The sequence below is a fragment of the Rousettus aegyptiacus genome, unplaced genomic scaffold (assembly GCF_014176215.1).
Source record: "Rousettus aegyptiacus isolate mRouAeg1 unplaced genomic scaffold, mRouAeg1.p scaffold_m13_p_2, whole genome shotgun sequence".
In the NCBI taxonomy this organism is placed as follows: Eukaryota; Metazoa; Chordata; class Mammalia; order Chiroptera; family Pteropodidae; genus Rousettus; species Rousettus aegyptiacus.
In genome coordinates this window covers 125,402,374-125,418,495 of record NW_023416295.1, presented here as the reverse complement: position 1 = coordinate 125,418,495, position 16,122 = coordinate 125,402,374, and the positions used below count along the sequence as shown (strand labels likewise).

General features: G+C 35.1%; 1 protein-coding gene across 17 annotated transcripts in view; it reads right to left on the bottom strand.

Moving 5' to 3' along the window:
* R3HDM2 (R3H domain containing 2) overlaps positions 1-16,122 on the bottom strand; it is a 128,309-nt gene that overhangs the window by 52,379 nt on the left and 59,808 nt on the right. Inside the window, exon 1 of one of the 17 annotated variants that reach the window (XM_036235785.1) lies at positions 9,825-10,101. The exons of the other annotated variants lie outside the window; for them this stretch is intronic. The gene's annotated coding sequence lies outside the window, so the exon portion shown is untranslated. Of the gene's footprint in view, positions 1-9,824; positions 10,102-16,122 lie in introns of those variants that run through there. 17 annotated transcript variants of the gene reach the window in all.

Genomic DNA, 16,122 nt, shown 5'->3' with positions numbered 1-16,122 from the left:
TCATTGTAATGCTATTATGTAGAAAATATCATAGAATCTTAGGGATGGAAAGCACCTTGAAAGTTCACACTGTTTTTTCCCATGCCCTGGTAAAACTGTTTCCTACTCAATCCAGAAAGACATTCTGGGGAAAAGAAGAAAAATCACAATTTACCTACTGTTCATGGAATTTCAAAATGTGTTCTATTGCCAACTTAAATACCATGCACCTACGTCTATATTGCCCTATTGGGATGACTTTAGAGGTGATTGGCACCAGCTATTAGGTGAAAAGAACACCTAAGTCAATAATTTAGCATTAAAAGAATCTTCCAAAATGTAAAACTGAATGTGAGACTGGCCAGAGAAATGGAACAGAAACAATCTAATTTGACATGAAAGAACTGGAAATCCTTAGGAATTATTCCAGTCTACAGTATTTTGTTATGGCAGTCTTAGGAAACTAACACAAGTAGTAATAAAACTTCTATGAAGTATCTTTTTTTTTTTTCCTATGAAGTATCCTTAAAGGAAGTGGGCAGCCCTTCTTTACTCATTCCTAATTCCACCTGGCTGGAATACAGAAGCAAACGCTGGTGCTTCAGCAGCCATATGGGACTGTGAGAGGATACTAGGATTGAAAACTACAGACAGTGGGGCAACAGATAGAAGGAACTTGGGTCCTTGACTAGACCAGGCCCAGATTAGACTACCTCTGAATTTCCTAAATGTGAGATAAAAATAACTTTTGTCTTGTCTAAGATACTGTTAAGGTTTTGATGTACATATATATTAAACACACACAAATATACAAAATAACAATAATGACGAAAACAATAAAAAACAATTCCTCAATTCTGTAAGTAAAGAATCCTGCCCCAACACCCTGGAGCTTATATGTATGTGTGAGGGAAGAAGTAAAATAAGGGAAAGTTAGCATTTTTATGAAGGATATAGGAGCATCAGCCTTGTGCTCTAATACTACCTCTGTTGCAAAGAAAAGGCTGAGTATCATTATAGGATGAATTAGGGGCAGCATCAATCAAAATAAAGAACATTCAGTCTCCAGAGTATACAAGGCAGCAAGCATGTTATATAGTAGATAAGTTTTTTAAAGTAAGGTGTTTAAGAACACACAATGTTTGATGGCTCAGATTGTAAGGAGGCCTCACATCTAGAATGTTTATCATTGATCTCTTACAAGCAGATATTATCATTACTTTTTTATAGAAGAGTAAAATAATGATCTAAATGATGAAGGAGCAAATCCTGTTGACTTAGTTTCAAAATATCCACAATCTGACGACTTCATATATTTCCATAGCTACCACCCTGGTCTAAGCTGCCACTTCTCTTGGTCGAATGACTGCAGTAGCTTTCTAACTGGTCTTCTGCTTCCAATCTCACTCCCCTGCAGTATTTCTTAAATATAATAGCCAGAGTAACTGTGTAAAAACATTTTCAGATCATGGCATGCCTTTGCTCAAAGCCCTCCAATGGCTCCCCATCTCAGAGCAAAAGTTAAAGTCCTTAAAGTGACCTATGAGACCTTAAAATGACCACTAATTTGCCCTCTGACCCTATTTCTTACTATTTCCCTCATTTATGTAGTTCCAGTCACACTGACTGCTCTCTGTACTCTAAAACCATTTTAGGGTGATTGCTTTTACTGTTCTTTTTTCTGGAATGAACTTCTCTCAGATAACAGCATGGCTTGCTTACTCAGTCTCTTCAGGTCTTTATTCAAATGCCATTTCAGTGAGTCTTTCTCTGGTCACAATAACTAAAATTATGAAATGCCGAATACTTCCTATCCTACTTCTTTAAGGCCTCCCCCACAAAAAGTTAATCAGATACTGAATGGACTTTTTGGTCTTCTTTGCTTCATAGATAAATCTGAAGTAGTTTGTTTGTTTGTTTGTTTGTTTGTTTTCCTCTGAGACAGAATGTGATGGCATAATGAAAAGTTCACATCTCATTACTCACAGAGGCTTGAATAGCTCAAAAGAAGGGAACAAACTCATGGACCTCTTGAGTCTCTTTCAGTCCTTCAAATCTGTAAATAGCCAAGCACAGGAGCATTGGAGAAGAGAATAAGACCCACTATTATTTTTCAAGTATCCCTGATGTAAAACATTAAAAAACCATAATACCCTTGATTTTTTTCACCTAAAACATCTAGAGAGGGGCTTTTCTTTGTATGAATAAATCATTCTCAGTCTCTAAAATAGTAACATACAAAAGATACATGTCACGATCTTCTATGACAAGGAATTAACACTGATGTGAATGAGTGAAATCTCCCAGACCAATGTCAATAAATATGAACACACTAGGGAAGTGAAGATGGAAAACATGAAGGCTACTCCCTGCTAATCCTCTAACTCCAGACCAAATGGCATGTAAATGTAACATCGAAAGGGATCTACCATATCACAATAGAAGAGAAAGAAGGAAATACAAGTAAGAAAAAGCTCCCAATTCCTGATTCATCTCTAAAGCTATCAAAATAAGCAAAGTCACTTCAGATATAAAGACAAATCTCTGGTTTAGAAGGCCAGAATTTGACTTAGACATGGCATAAGCCCAACTGACTGCAGCAGCAGCTTGATTCAGAAATAAGTGATAGATGTTTGCCACCCTATCTTCTCCCAATCAAATCACATTAAGATAACGTATTATTACAGTGTTTATATTAAACAGTAAATTTGAAAGAAAAGAGAGAAACATCATATACCATTCTTGAAATATTTCACAGGTCTATATATACAGTCATGCTATTAATGTCATCTATCACTGAGTAAATGAATTTTGCAAGGTTAAATGATGATGTGCTTATGTTCTATCTGCTCATTGGCCCTCGGGTCAACCAATCTGGTTCAGAACTCCATGGCAACAGTCTCTATCACTAAGAGCTACAATATGAGATTCCCCTTGCCTTTTTTTTTTTTTAAATAAATCATTTTCCACAGAAACTGCTGCACTGTCAAAGAATAGTCTCTATAGACAAATAAGAAATGCTGCCATTATGATATACTAAAAATGAACTAGTGGGAGAAAAAGTCAATAGCAATGACAATGAATCTATGCAAATAATAAGGGATTCCAAAAACTATGGAGATTTCTCCTTCAATTTCAGTAGAGAAATTTAGAAATCCTTGAACTATGAAAAATCAACACAAAGACAAATTGAGGGATTAGTAAAAGGGGAGTGCTGCCCAGCTAAAGTCACAATATTGAAGTTTCTCATGCCACAATATACAAAAAGAGCTAAAAGTTTTAATTTGAGACTGCTAACCTTTGTTGTTTCCCATAATTTTTTTTGAAATGTTAAAATGAACACGAAAACTCACAGATATCAGGCTCTTATTCTCCATATTCTCAAATCATAGTCCTCAGAACTCTATGATGCCTATCCTCTACACTCCCCTCTCCCACCCCTCCCAGTGCCATGTCCAAATGAGGAAATGATACATTTGTTCTTCACATATCATATGTCTCCATTCCTTCTCCCTCAGCTACAGACTTCCTTGAAGCGAAGAAAAAAGATAATTACATATTAGATGAGGAAACTAGACCAAAAAAACTCATCCTTCTCCCCGATGGCGCTCATTAACATTCTAAAATCCACATGATGTATTATACAGTACTCCTCTTTTCTGGCATGCTTTTCACCAGTAATTGATGTAGTAGCTCTGGCTGCAATAAACAACTTTGGTCCCTACCTTCTGGTATATGGTGATAAGTGAATGCTGAGGAGTAGAACAAATCTGAAATGTCAGGGTTAAAATTCACTTGGAAACTATACATTTTTCTCTGGTTCACCTTGTTGTGTTTTTCTTTTGTTTTTACTGTGGTAAAATACACAGAACCTAAAAATTACCATTTTAATCATTTTTACGTGTACGATTCAGTGGCATTAAGTATATTCTCATTATTGTGCAATATAGAAGAGAAATGGTCTCAGGAACAAAGGCTATGGTGTTAAGAGACTACAGGGAGGGGGGATTAGGGGGCTATATAAAAAAGGTGAAGCGATTAAGAAGTACAAATTAGCAGTTAAAAAATAGTCATGGGGATAATAAAGTACAGCATAGGGAATATAGTCAATAATACTGTAACCACAGAGCCATCTCAAAATGGTCTTATTCTTTTTGACAAGGTGCTGAGCTGTTATTCAGGGACAGCAGACCAGGACCATGGGTCATGCAGCCAAAACATGCGCAGAGGAGAGAATTTTGGCCTCCGGCTGCACCCGGAACTAAAGTCTTGCCCCCATCCCCACTCCAGGGAACCAAAGGACCAAGACATAACCAGAACTTGAGCACCAGAACCCTAACACTGGAACCTTTTCAGAAGCCAAGGGTCCATTGTCCAGGAAGATCTAGTGTTGATGGCTAAGTTCCAAAGTTCTCCAATTAAAATTTGCCCCACCAGCACTCTTGCATACCTGTTCTTCCCTAGCCCCTTGAAAACCCTTAACCTAGTCCAGCAGCAAGCAAGATGGACAGGAGGCACCACCTTCTTCGTAGGCAACTTCTCAATAAATCTTTCCTTACGACAAACTGACATTTTGAGTTTTAGCCATAGGGTGCATGGACTTTGGTTCAGTAACATATTGAAAGAGAGACGGGGGGTAGGGGGGTTGAAGGAGGGGAGTATAGTCATTCTATGGCTATTTACTATATGTATTTATTGTACAAGGCACATATTAAGATTTATAGTGAACATGAAGAATAAACAGCTCAATGTTAAGAATATCTGACATTACTACCCAGCTACCCAAATGTGTTGTTTTCAGTATGCTTTTCACATGCTGAATATAGTTTATTACATGTACATCTCAGTTTCCAAACGAGTCCAAAGTAGATGGAAGTCTACATCTCTTTTGTCAGCAATGAGTTTCAAGGGACCCAATCCACAAGGGCAGACTAACATGAGAAGCAACAAAGTACCAGAAATTCCTAGGACAGAGAAAACCTTTTCTGTTACACTGTTTCAAACTTCCCAAGCATTCTTAAGGTAACAACCCAAAAAGGGGGGTAAAAACAACTTGTAGTGGAGTCATAAATTACATCAAAGCTAAAAGAAAAAAAAAAAATCACTACTAGGTGTCTCTCTACACCAGTTTTCTTTGTACCTTCAGAAGAGAAAAACAAAACACTTCATTCTGGTCCTATAACTTTTTTTTTTTTTTTAAATAAAAGATTCTGTGCCAGTCTTGTACATATAAAAGGATAATATAGTTCTTGATCTCAGAAGAACAAGAAGCTACATGTATATTTTCTCAGTAATGTTGCTTCCCAATATGAAAGCCCCAGGCTCTGATCATAGGTGACTATCATCCTCAAATAACAACAGCAGCAACAGCTATCATTTATTGTGCATTTACTGTGTTCCAAACACTATGCTCAGGAATTCATATAAATCATCACATATATCTTCGCCGTAACATATGAAAATTTACTTTCAGATCCTACAGTTAGGATTAAGAAATTTTTTATTCTTTTAAAGAGTTAATTCACTTTATTTCTCTTGTATAAAATTATCTGGAGCCTGGGTCCCCTGCATAGAAATTCTACTGTGGGTCTTTACAAGATGGTCAGTGAATTCCTAATAGGGAGAGTTGGTGAACACAGTCTCTTTCCAGAGGTTGAGAGTGAGATGCCATCTTAGAGATGGCGTCAGATGGGGCCTGGGCAAAGTTGCCCAGGGCTGGCAGTGCAGCCCCTGGCTGGTTCTCTGATTAGAAAAGTACTATAGCCTTCTTTATACTTATAGGAAACATATATTTAAAAAAATCACTCATAATCTATAACTCAGAGATAACTATTAATAAAAGCAATGTTTTGAGATACAGTTTTCTAAATTTTGTTTCCATATTTATATACATATTGGATGTTTCTATATCCAATAATTTTTATGCAATTTACATTATAACATTTTTATATCATATTTTTACTACTAATAAAACTGTGACCATTTTTCCATTATTCCTTTTACTAGTCATTTTAATAGCTATCTAATAAACATGTACCATAATTTAACTATTCCCCTATCACTGAATATTTAAGAAGCTGTTTATTTTTATAATAAAATAATGCTGTGATGAAGATCTTTGTACCTCAATCTTCATTTACATTTCTCATCAACTCCTAAGATAAATACATTCAGGAGTTTTGAAGATTAAAAATATTCCCCCTTAGTTCACTCCAGTGAATAGAAGCAAGGACAGTCACACTATCTAATTACAGTGTTTCTCGACTGTTCCCCCAGCAACACATAATGTCCATTTAGCACATCCCATGGCACTGCCTGGACTTTAAGGGCATTCAGCTAGGCAGTGCTTCTCACTTTTTCTTTTTCTTCCACTCATGCCCCTTTTTAATAATGTTAATTCTCCTTCCCCATATATTCCACTAGAGAAGATATGTACCCTGTATTCCTTAAGATTAACTGGCCTAAGAAAATTAATAGGGAGGAAAAGATAAAAAGTTACATAGGTAGATATTCTCTTTGTTATTAATGTTACACACCTTACTAGATCTTATCAGTGTTCTCTTGGCAGGTTGGAGAGCAATCCAAAAGGTGAATCCTCAAAAAACAGAGGAGCAATACTCTAATAAGTCTTTAATATATAATTAAAAGAAGGTAAAAGGGTATGGGGATATTGGATATTTTAGTATTTGTTTGTGTTCTGACATTTGATCTATTTAAGATTCTAGATTTTTTTAAAGCTAGAATTTAAGGAATTTTTATACACAGTACTTTATATAAACCTTATACTCTCATGAATATATAGAGGAAGAACATCAAATCAACTCACACAAAGAAAAGCAGAGGATATAAAGTTTCAGAGGTAGACAACAAAGGTAAGTGTTTAAGATTTGAAAGTAGATCAGAATAAATGGTAGAAAATAAAAAACAAATTCCTTGTTAATCTGAGGGAATAGGTTCACAATTTGGCCTATAGGTATCAAAATTAGAAAAGACACTTCCTAAAATAATCAACTATGTCCATTTTAGGCTTAAATATTTAGATTGTACTTCTATTCACTTCAAAAACTCCATTATCTATCTTACATGGCTTGAAAAGTTTCTCCTGGCTTCCTCAAAAATTACAGGTGATCTGAAGATATAAATGGTAAATCCTCATTTAATTTCTAAATATTAATCATAATGGCTAATCCTAAATAAGCTTTTAAGATGACCAAGAACTATGTTAAAGGCTTTACATGTACTAACTCTTAATCCTCACAATGACCCTAGGAGGTGGATACCGTTATTATCTTTATTTCATATATTCAACAAATGAAGAAATGGAGAGGTTAAGTAATTTGTCCAAGGGCATAGAATCAGCAATTGGCATAGCTGGGAACTGAACTCAAGCAGCCTAAATCAGAGTCCAAGCAAGCATTTAGTCACTATGCTTTTCAAAAAAGCTCCCAACAGGCTATAGAGCAGTGGGTGTGGGTGGGTTAGGTGAAGAGAACATCAGAGAAAAGTACATATAGTAACTTCCGGGCACAGAAATAGTTGTCATCAATTCTGCCAGAAAGTTCTTCCAACATATATCATATTTTTAATGACCCCGAACAGGATGATGCTAAACACCTTTTGCAAAAGCAGTTCTTGATATTTTCCTCCTCCTTTAAACAAAAGAGTGGAAAAAAAGAATAAAAAGAAACTGAAATCGTCTCCGATGTCTTTCAATGGCTTTTCTTTCCTTGACCTTTCAAACCTTGGTTAGAAAACAAAGATTAAAAAAGAAGTCACTTCCAGTTGAAATAAAAAGGATTCTTAATAATATTTCCATTGCTAATGACTGAAACATTCAAGAAAGACTTTAGGTCTAAACCACCCACTCCCAAATGGAAGGAAAACCAAGTTAACAAAACCCTCATCTTTTAACTTCACAGTAGTTTTCTTCCCCCTCACAGGCTATTCCTGTCCTTGTTGCAGACGGGGAACTGCTCCCAGTGACGTCAGAGCAGTCTCCCAGCAACGATTAACAAGGGTTGTCCACCACAGGGGTTTCCTGAAAAGCTAGCAAGAAACTGTCCACATATTTGCTGCAATACTGAGATGCATGGATGCAGTGGAATTTCCCTTAACCCTTATAGCTCCAGTCTCCAGCAAGTTTCTAAATAGGTTATTCTCTTGGTTTACCCTAGTTATCTCCCCACACCCCTTCTCACCAAATAAGAATTTTGTTAGTTTGAAATATTTATGGCTGTAATAAATATTAATATAATTGAATGATCATAAAAAATAGGACTGCATAATGTAAGCTGAAAAGCAGACTATTATTCTTTTCACTTTACCTATATAACTTAGAATAAATGAAAGCACAGAACAGAAAAGAATATCAGGATAGAAAATAAACCAGTAGTTCTTAAAGGTACTTTCCCACATATGCTATCAAAAACATATCCAGAGACAAGGGAACTTTAAATTTTCCTAGGCGCTAGTCTACTAAATTTTTCAAACCGACCTTGGCAGGCAGCCCTCCAGAGATCCATGGTATTAAAATGGAGTTGCATAAAAAGAAATCAGAAGCCCAAGCACTTAATCCAGAAAGATAAATTAGGTTCACACGTAGGTGTATATCTAACAATTACTTCCTAAAGCTTTGCTTTAGCCTCATACATTCAAAATAGAATTTTACTCTTAATGATGGGTGGCAATGAATTTTATATAACTACCTATGTTTGAGGTATGAGAAAGAGTGTACAAACTGCTTGCTCAGTGCAAATAAGGTAGAAAATTCCAAATTCCAAAATTCAACCTAGAATTTTTCATGGATGATAGGTTTCAAAACCTGATCATGAGCCCTTTTCATTCCATATTTAGAAAAAACAATTAGGTAAAATTCATTAGCAGTAAGACACATATGGTTAATTTAGGTACTCTGCTTCAGAAATCCTAACTTTGGCCCCAGGCTATACTAAAAGGAAACAAATACCATCCCTATCATTCACAACATCCTGCTTTGGCTTCAGCTCTGTTCAAAGCACCCAGCATCACAGCATAGATAGGAGAACATACCACTTCTGATGGATTTTTCTTCTTCCTTCTCTCTGTCCCCTCCCTCCCAGAAGAAAAAGACTGCACACAAAATCACTACGTCACTGGAGACAGAGGGAATCCCATCTCTGCACTCTTTAGAAACCAAGGCCAACAAACAAAACAAGCCAATTATAAGAAACAAACAAGTAATCCAAAATAAGAAGCAGTAAACCCACAGGGAAATTCTTATGACAACCTCAACATATCAAAAGGCATGTTTTGGTAAAAAGACTGAACAAATTCCTTCTAAGATGTTCATAATCAAAAAAGCTTCCTAGACACAGCACAGGCGACATATTCTTATCACATTTAAAGACTAGGGGACAGTTACATAAAGACATAGGACAGAGAGACATATTCACCAGCCAGGTGTGGATAGCTGTGGAATGACACAGTGGAGGATATTTATAGGGGATTCCCTGCTTCCTGCAATGTGCGTCAACAGCATCACCAAAGAGAACAGAAATCACCACTATTCTCATATGCTAAATCTGAATGAAGCATCACTTGAAATAGCCATGAAAGAGGTAGAATCTGAATATAGTAAAAGTTCTAGCAAACCTAATTTAAAAAACATTTTAAAGATAAACAACAAACAAAAATGCCACAAAACCCTCACAAAACTTAACACTTGAAAATTCTCTAATTTCCCTAGTGTGTATTATACAGTTAAACTGGCCAAGATACAAAAGATACCATCTTTCTAGCCTCTTCCCTACACAGTCCCCAGAGTTCAAGGACTTTTATATAAAGAAATAAAATTATCCAAAACTCACCCCAGACGGATCTGCACTTAAACCAACAGCGAGCTCACATTATTAATGGAGACCTCATTGTAAGAATCTGTTCTGCCGGAATTTGGCTGAAGAAATTCCTTCTGGGCAACCTGTGCCTCCTCCTCCCATCCACATTCCCCTCCTGCCCCTTCAACCTTGAATGAAATGTTACTGATCCTTGCTGCTGCGCCTCCAGCAAGCTAATTGCTCTGACAAACAGCTCTGAAGCAGACCATGGCCCAGCTGTTCAGAGGGATGTCACCTAGAGCTCTGCCAACAGTCACACTTGCGTGCGTGTGCTCGCCCGTGAGCACGCGCCCGTGAGCGCATGCACGCTCGGGCGCGCACACACACACACAGGCTGCAAGAGCACACCCCCACCTCTTCGCTCTCATTCAAGCACTTCAGTGACATGCCTCCCTCCACACTGCTCTGAGGATAGCTTTTAAAGACACAGCAGCAGCTCTTTTCTGCTGTATATGTTACGATGCTAAAATAAAGTCTTATTAGAGAAGAATAATGAGTTGGGCATACATATTAAATTAAAAGTTCACTTTCAAATTTATTTTGCCTTTTTCTCACCTGTAAAATAATTAAGGCCAGAGAAATGGTCTTTGCCTAAAAACTACTGTAGTTTAGAAACTAAGACCAAACCTAGTTACAGAGAATTTTCTTTTCAGCAAGCAAGATTTAGTAAAATCATTTTTTATTTTGGAAGAAGGTAGGCAACATAGAATTCTTGTAGCTATCTGTTCCTCCTCCCAAATCTGTCCCCAAAAGGATAGAGAGAAGACTGGCTATAAAACGGAGAGATGAGAAAATTATAAAGGCATCTTACTGATAGACCTGACGAAAAAGGAAGAGAACACAGTATAAGGATGGGAATGTGGATAAATAGATTAAAGTAAGTGGTACAAAGGATGCCAGGAAAGAAGAGTAATAGTTCTTAAAAGTATGTCTCTGGGACAGAAGACTCAGAAATGAACTTAGGCCCTAATTTTTAAGAGTCTAAGGAAAGGCAGTAATCTCTATTGCTACAGCAAGTAATGGATATTATAGGTGGTGCAAGGTCTACAACAGTACAAAACAATTATATGGGTAGGGTCCAGGCACCCTGAGGAACACAATGAAACTTTTCACGAAGATAACTAGTCATTCATTAAAATACATTTGTTGTGTGCTTGTGTTCTTACTATGGGCCAGACACTATGATATGCTCTAGGAATATGAGACAGATTCATTAAGGGTCGTATAGAAGGAAAAAAAGAGGATTCTGGCTTTTACTCTGAATGAGATAAGAAACCATTATGGGATTGGAAGGCTGATCTTGAAGGGCCAAACAGACCACTGAAAGGAATCTGGCTTTTATACTTTGCAAGATGAAAAGCTACTGCGAGTTTTTAAGCAGAGGAATGGCATTTTTTAAAACCTATATTTCTTGTCTGCCTCCAAATTTTTGAGAAATTTCTAACATACACAACATTTGCAAAAGTAGTGTAAGAGTCAGCTAGGTTCACATACAGATTTAGTTATATATGTGTGCATCCATGCATGTGTGTATAAATTTTTTTCAGAACTATTTGAAATGTTCTTTCAATGACTCTCCACACCTAAAAAAATTCAGTATGTATCTCCTAACAGTAAGGTCACTCTGAACTATGAGAATAACCTACTGGCCAAGTCTCAGATGAGTTAATGTACACATGCAATGCAGATCTAAAAAGCACTGCAAGAGCTTAGAAAACTGAAACGACTTCGGAATTACCATCGACTAAAGAATTACCGTGGACAGAACTTGTAGGCTGAACCCGACCAGGTTAAATGTCTGCTAAAATAAAAGTCAATATTCACCATAACAGTTAAACAAGACCTAGACTTTTGTAATATAATGTTAAAATTTTCCAGGATACAATCCAAAGTTACTTGGCATACAAAGAACCAAGAGAATCTCAATTTGCACAGGAAAAGAGATAAACAGATAAAACATTGAGATGACACAAATGTAGGAAATATCTGACAGCTATTAAAGTAGCTATTATAAAAATGCTCCAACAAATTAGAAAAAAAACTAATGGAAAGATAGAATTTATTAGGAAAAAAATAGAAGATATAGAAAAGAACTAACTGGAAATTTTAGAACTGAAAAATATAATAAGCAAAATATAAACATTCACTTGATGAGTTCAAAAGCAGAACAGAAATGACAGAGGAGTCAGTGAATTTGAAGACATATCAAATTCAAACTGAAGATATATAATTTTGAAGACATCAAATTTCAACAGAAATATCAAATATGAATCAATATCAAATATGAACAATAAAGAGAAAATAATTGGAGGATCATCAAGGACCTGGAGCATAATACCAAAAACTCTGATATTTGGGGTGTCAGTGTCCTAAGAGAAGAGAAAGAATGTGGTAAAAAATTTGAAAAAATAATGGATAAAAACTTTACAAATTTAGCAAGACATAAACCTATAGACTCAATATGCTTAGCAATCCCTAAACAGGATATATACAACAAAATCCACTCCTAAACTCATCAAAGTCTAACAGCTAAAAACTAAAGACAAAGAAAAAATTTTCAAAGCAGAGAAAAATAATGTATAACTTAAAAGGAAACATTGATTTGAATAACTTCGTATTTTCATTAGAAACTATGAAGACTAGAAGGATGTAGACATTTTTTAAGTGCTGAAAGAAAATGACTTATAAACAGAATTCTACATCCAGAGAAAATATCTTTCAGGAATGAAGATCTCTTTATGACATTCTCATATGATGGAAAACTAAGATAATTCATTGCCAGAAGACCTCTAAAAGAATGGCCAAAGAAAGTTCTTCAAAAAGTTGGGAAATACTACATGGTATACCAGGAATGAAGGAAGAAAAATATAAATGCTAAATACCTGGTTACATACGATAGATTATTCTTCCCCAACTGAGTTCTTTGAAATAGGTTTGAAAACAAAAATTAGATTATATTATGTAGTTTTCAATGTATGTAAGTTAATGTAATAGATGTGATAACTACAACATTGAGGACAGGAAATGAACCTATGTGGTGGTTAAGATTTCAACATTCCACCTGAAATGGCAAAGTATTAATTCTAAATAGAGCATTAAAAGGGGGACAGAGGGGGAGAGAGAGAGAGAGAGAGCACGAGTGAGAGCGTGTGTGTGTATAGAGATCCCTAGAGCAACTAATAAAAACCATATAAAAAGATAAAGCCAAAACCTAATAGATACATTTAAATGATCAAAACACTACAAAATGTTCAAATGACTTAAAAGGCAGGGAAAAGGAATCATTAGAGGATTAAAAAGTAAAAAGAACAAAGAAAAAAACAGGTAGAGCTAAATATAAACATGTCAATAATTACATTAAATGTAAATAGTCTAAAAATACCAATTAAAAGATAAAGATTGTCCAAACATTAGAAACTTGCTTCAAATATATATAACGATATAGGCAGGCTAAAAGCAAACAGAATACAAAAAATTATTCTGTATGGTACTTTATTAGTGGATACATGATATTATACATTTGTTAGAACCCATAGAATTATGCAACAAAAAAAGTGAAACCTGACATAAATTATGGACTTTCGTTAATAAAATATCAAACTGGTTTATCGACTGTAACACATGTACCACACTAATGCAAAATATTAATAATAGAGGAAACTGTATGTGTATTGGGGGAGGATAGTATATGGAAACTGTACTTTTTCCTCAATTTTTCATTAAGCCTAAAACTTTTTGAAAAAATAAATTCTATTAATTTAAAATTTAAAAGATATACTATACCAACACTAACCCCTCCCATTAAAAAGCTGGAATAACTATATTAATATTAGATAAAGTAGATTTCAGAAGAAAAGAATTACCAGGGATAAAGTACACAATGGTAAATGGTACATAATGGTACCAGGGACAATTCATCAAGAAGACAACAATTTTAAATGTCTATGAACCTAATAACAGCGTTTCAAAATACGACAAAGCAATAACTGAGAGCAGAAGAAAAATAAACAAATGCACAATTACGGTCAGATATTTCAACACCCCTCTTTCAGGAATAGAGAAACTTTAGATCAAAAATTAACAAGGATGTAGAGCAGAACAACATCTAATTGACATTTATAGAACACTCCAACTAAAAACAGAATACATATTCTTTTCAAGTGCTCCTGGAATATTCACCAAGATAGACTATATGCGCTGAGTCATAAAACAACCTAGACAAATTTAAAAGAACTGAAATCATACAAAATATGTTCTCTGACCATAATGGAATTAAACTAAAAATCAATAACAAAAATATAATGGAAAAATCTCCAAACACTTGGAAATTAAGCAATGCACTAAAAAATCCATGGGTCAAAGAGGTAATCTTCAAGAGAAAATGAAAAATTTTGAACTGAACAAAGATGTAAATATAACATATCAAGATTTGTGGGATGCAAACTAAGAACTTAGAAAGAAATCTATATGTAGCATTAAATGATTGTATTAGAAAAGTAGTATCATGTACTAAATATGTGTCCCTCCAAAATTCATATGTTAAAGTCCTAACCTAGTGTGGCCTTATTTGGAATGGGGCCTCTAAGGAAGTAATTAAGTTAAATGAGGTCACACAGATGGAACTCTGACCGGACAGGATTAGTTCCCTTCTAGGAAGAGACACCAAAGAGCTTGCTCCTTCTTTCTCTCCCCCAGCATGCACAAGAAGAGGTCATGGGAACATATAGTCAGATGGCAGCTGCCTACAATCCAAAAGAAGAGGCCTCAGAATGAAACTTACATTGCTAGCACCTTGATCATGGATTTCCCAGACTCCAGAACTGTAAGAAATAATTTTGTGCTGTTTAAGCCACCCAGTCTGTATTTTGTTATGGTAGCCCAACAAACTAATACAAGTAGAAAGGTCTCTTATAATCAAACTTTCTACCTTAAAAAACTAAAAAAAGAACAAACTCAAAGTAATCAGAATAAAAAAGCAGAAATCAATGAAATTGAAATCAGAAAAAAAAAAAATCAATGAAACCAAAACCTCTTTAAAAAGATCAATAAAGTTTAGCAAGATTGACAAGAGAGAACATATAAGTAACATAAATAAAAAAAAAAATCACTACAGATCCTGCACATGTTTATAGACAATAAGGGAAGTATTACACACATTTTAAACACATAGATTCAACTCCTTAGTTGAAAGGGTCCACTTCCTTGAAAATCACAAGTTTTCAAGTCACCCTAGATGAATTAGATAACTCGAGTAATCCTATAACTATTAAAGAAATCTAAAGGCCCAGATATTTTCTCTGGTAAATTTTAGCACACACTTACAGAAGAAATTGTACCAATTCTATATAATCTCTTCTTGAAACAGAATAGGAGTAACACTTCCAAACTCATTTTATGAGGCCATTTAGATATCATTTTAGGATATCTAAAGCAGGCAAAAACATTACAAAAAAACTATAGATCAATATCCTCACAAAGATGTTAATCTCAACAAAATATTAGCAAATTGAATCCAGTGACACATAAAAAGGATAATGCATTCATTACAACCAAGGGGGTTTTGTCCTAAGAATGCAAAGCTGGTTTACTTTTTCAAAAGCAATCAATGTAATTCACCACACTGAGTCTAAAGAAGAAAAAACACACGATTACTTCAACTGCTACAGAAAAAGCATTTAACCAAATTTAACATTCGCTCATAATAAAAACTCTCAACAAACTAGGAATAGAAGAAAATTTCCTCAGTCTGATAAAGGACAACAACAATAAATCTAAAGACTGATGCCTTTCCCCCTAAGATCAGAAACCAAGCAAGGTTGTCCACAGTCATTAGTTGTCCTAGTGAAAGTCCCAGCCAGTACAATAAGCCAAGAAAAAGAAATAAAAGGCATATAGATTGACAAAGAAGAAATAAAAACTGTTTCTCTTCACAAATAACATAACTGTGTATGTATAAAATACCAAGGAATCCACACATATAAAATACCAAGGAATATACACACACACCCTAGAACTAGTAAATGTGTTTAGCAAGATCATAAGACATATAAAGTAAACACTGCCAAATCAATCAAATTCCATATACTAGCAATGAATAACTAAAAACCAAAAATTAAAAAAAAATACCATTTATGACTGCTGCTTCAAAATTAAATACTTAGGTATATACTTAACAAAACATGTACAGGATCCATATACTGAAAACTACAAAACAATGAAGAAAGAAACCAAAAACCTAAATAAATGGGGAGACGTATTGTTTTCATGGACT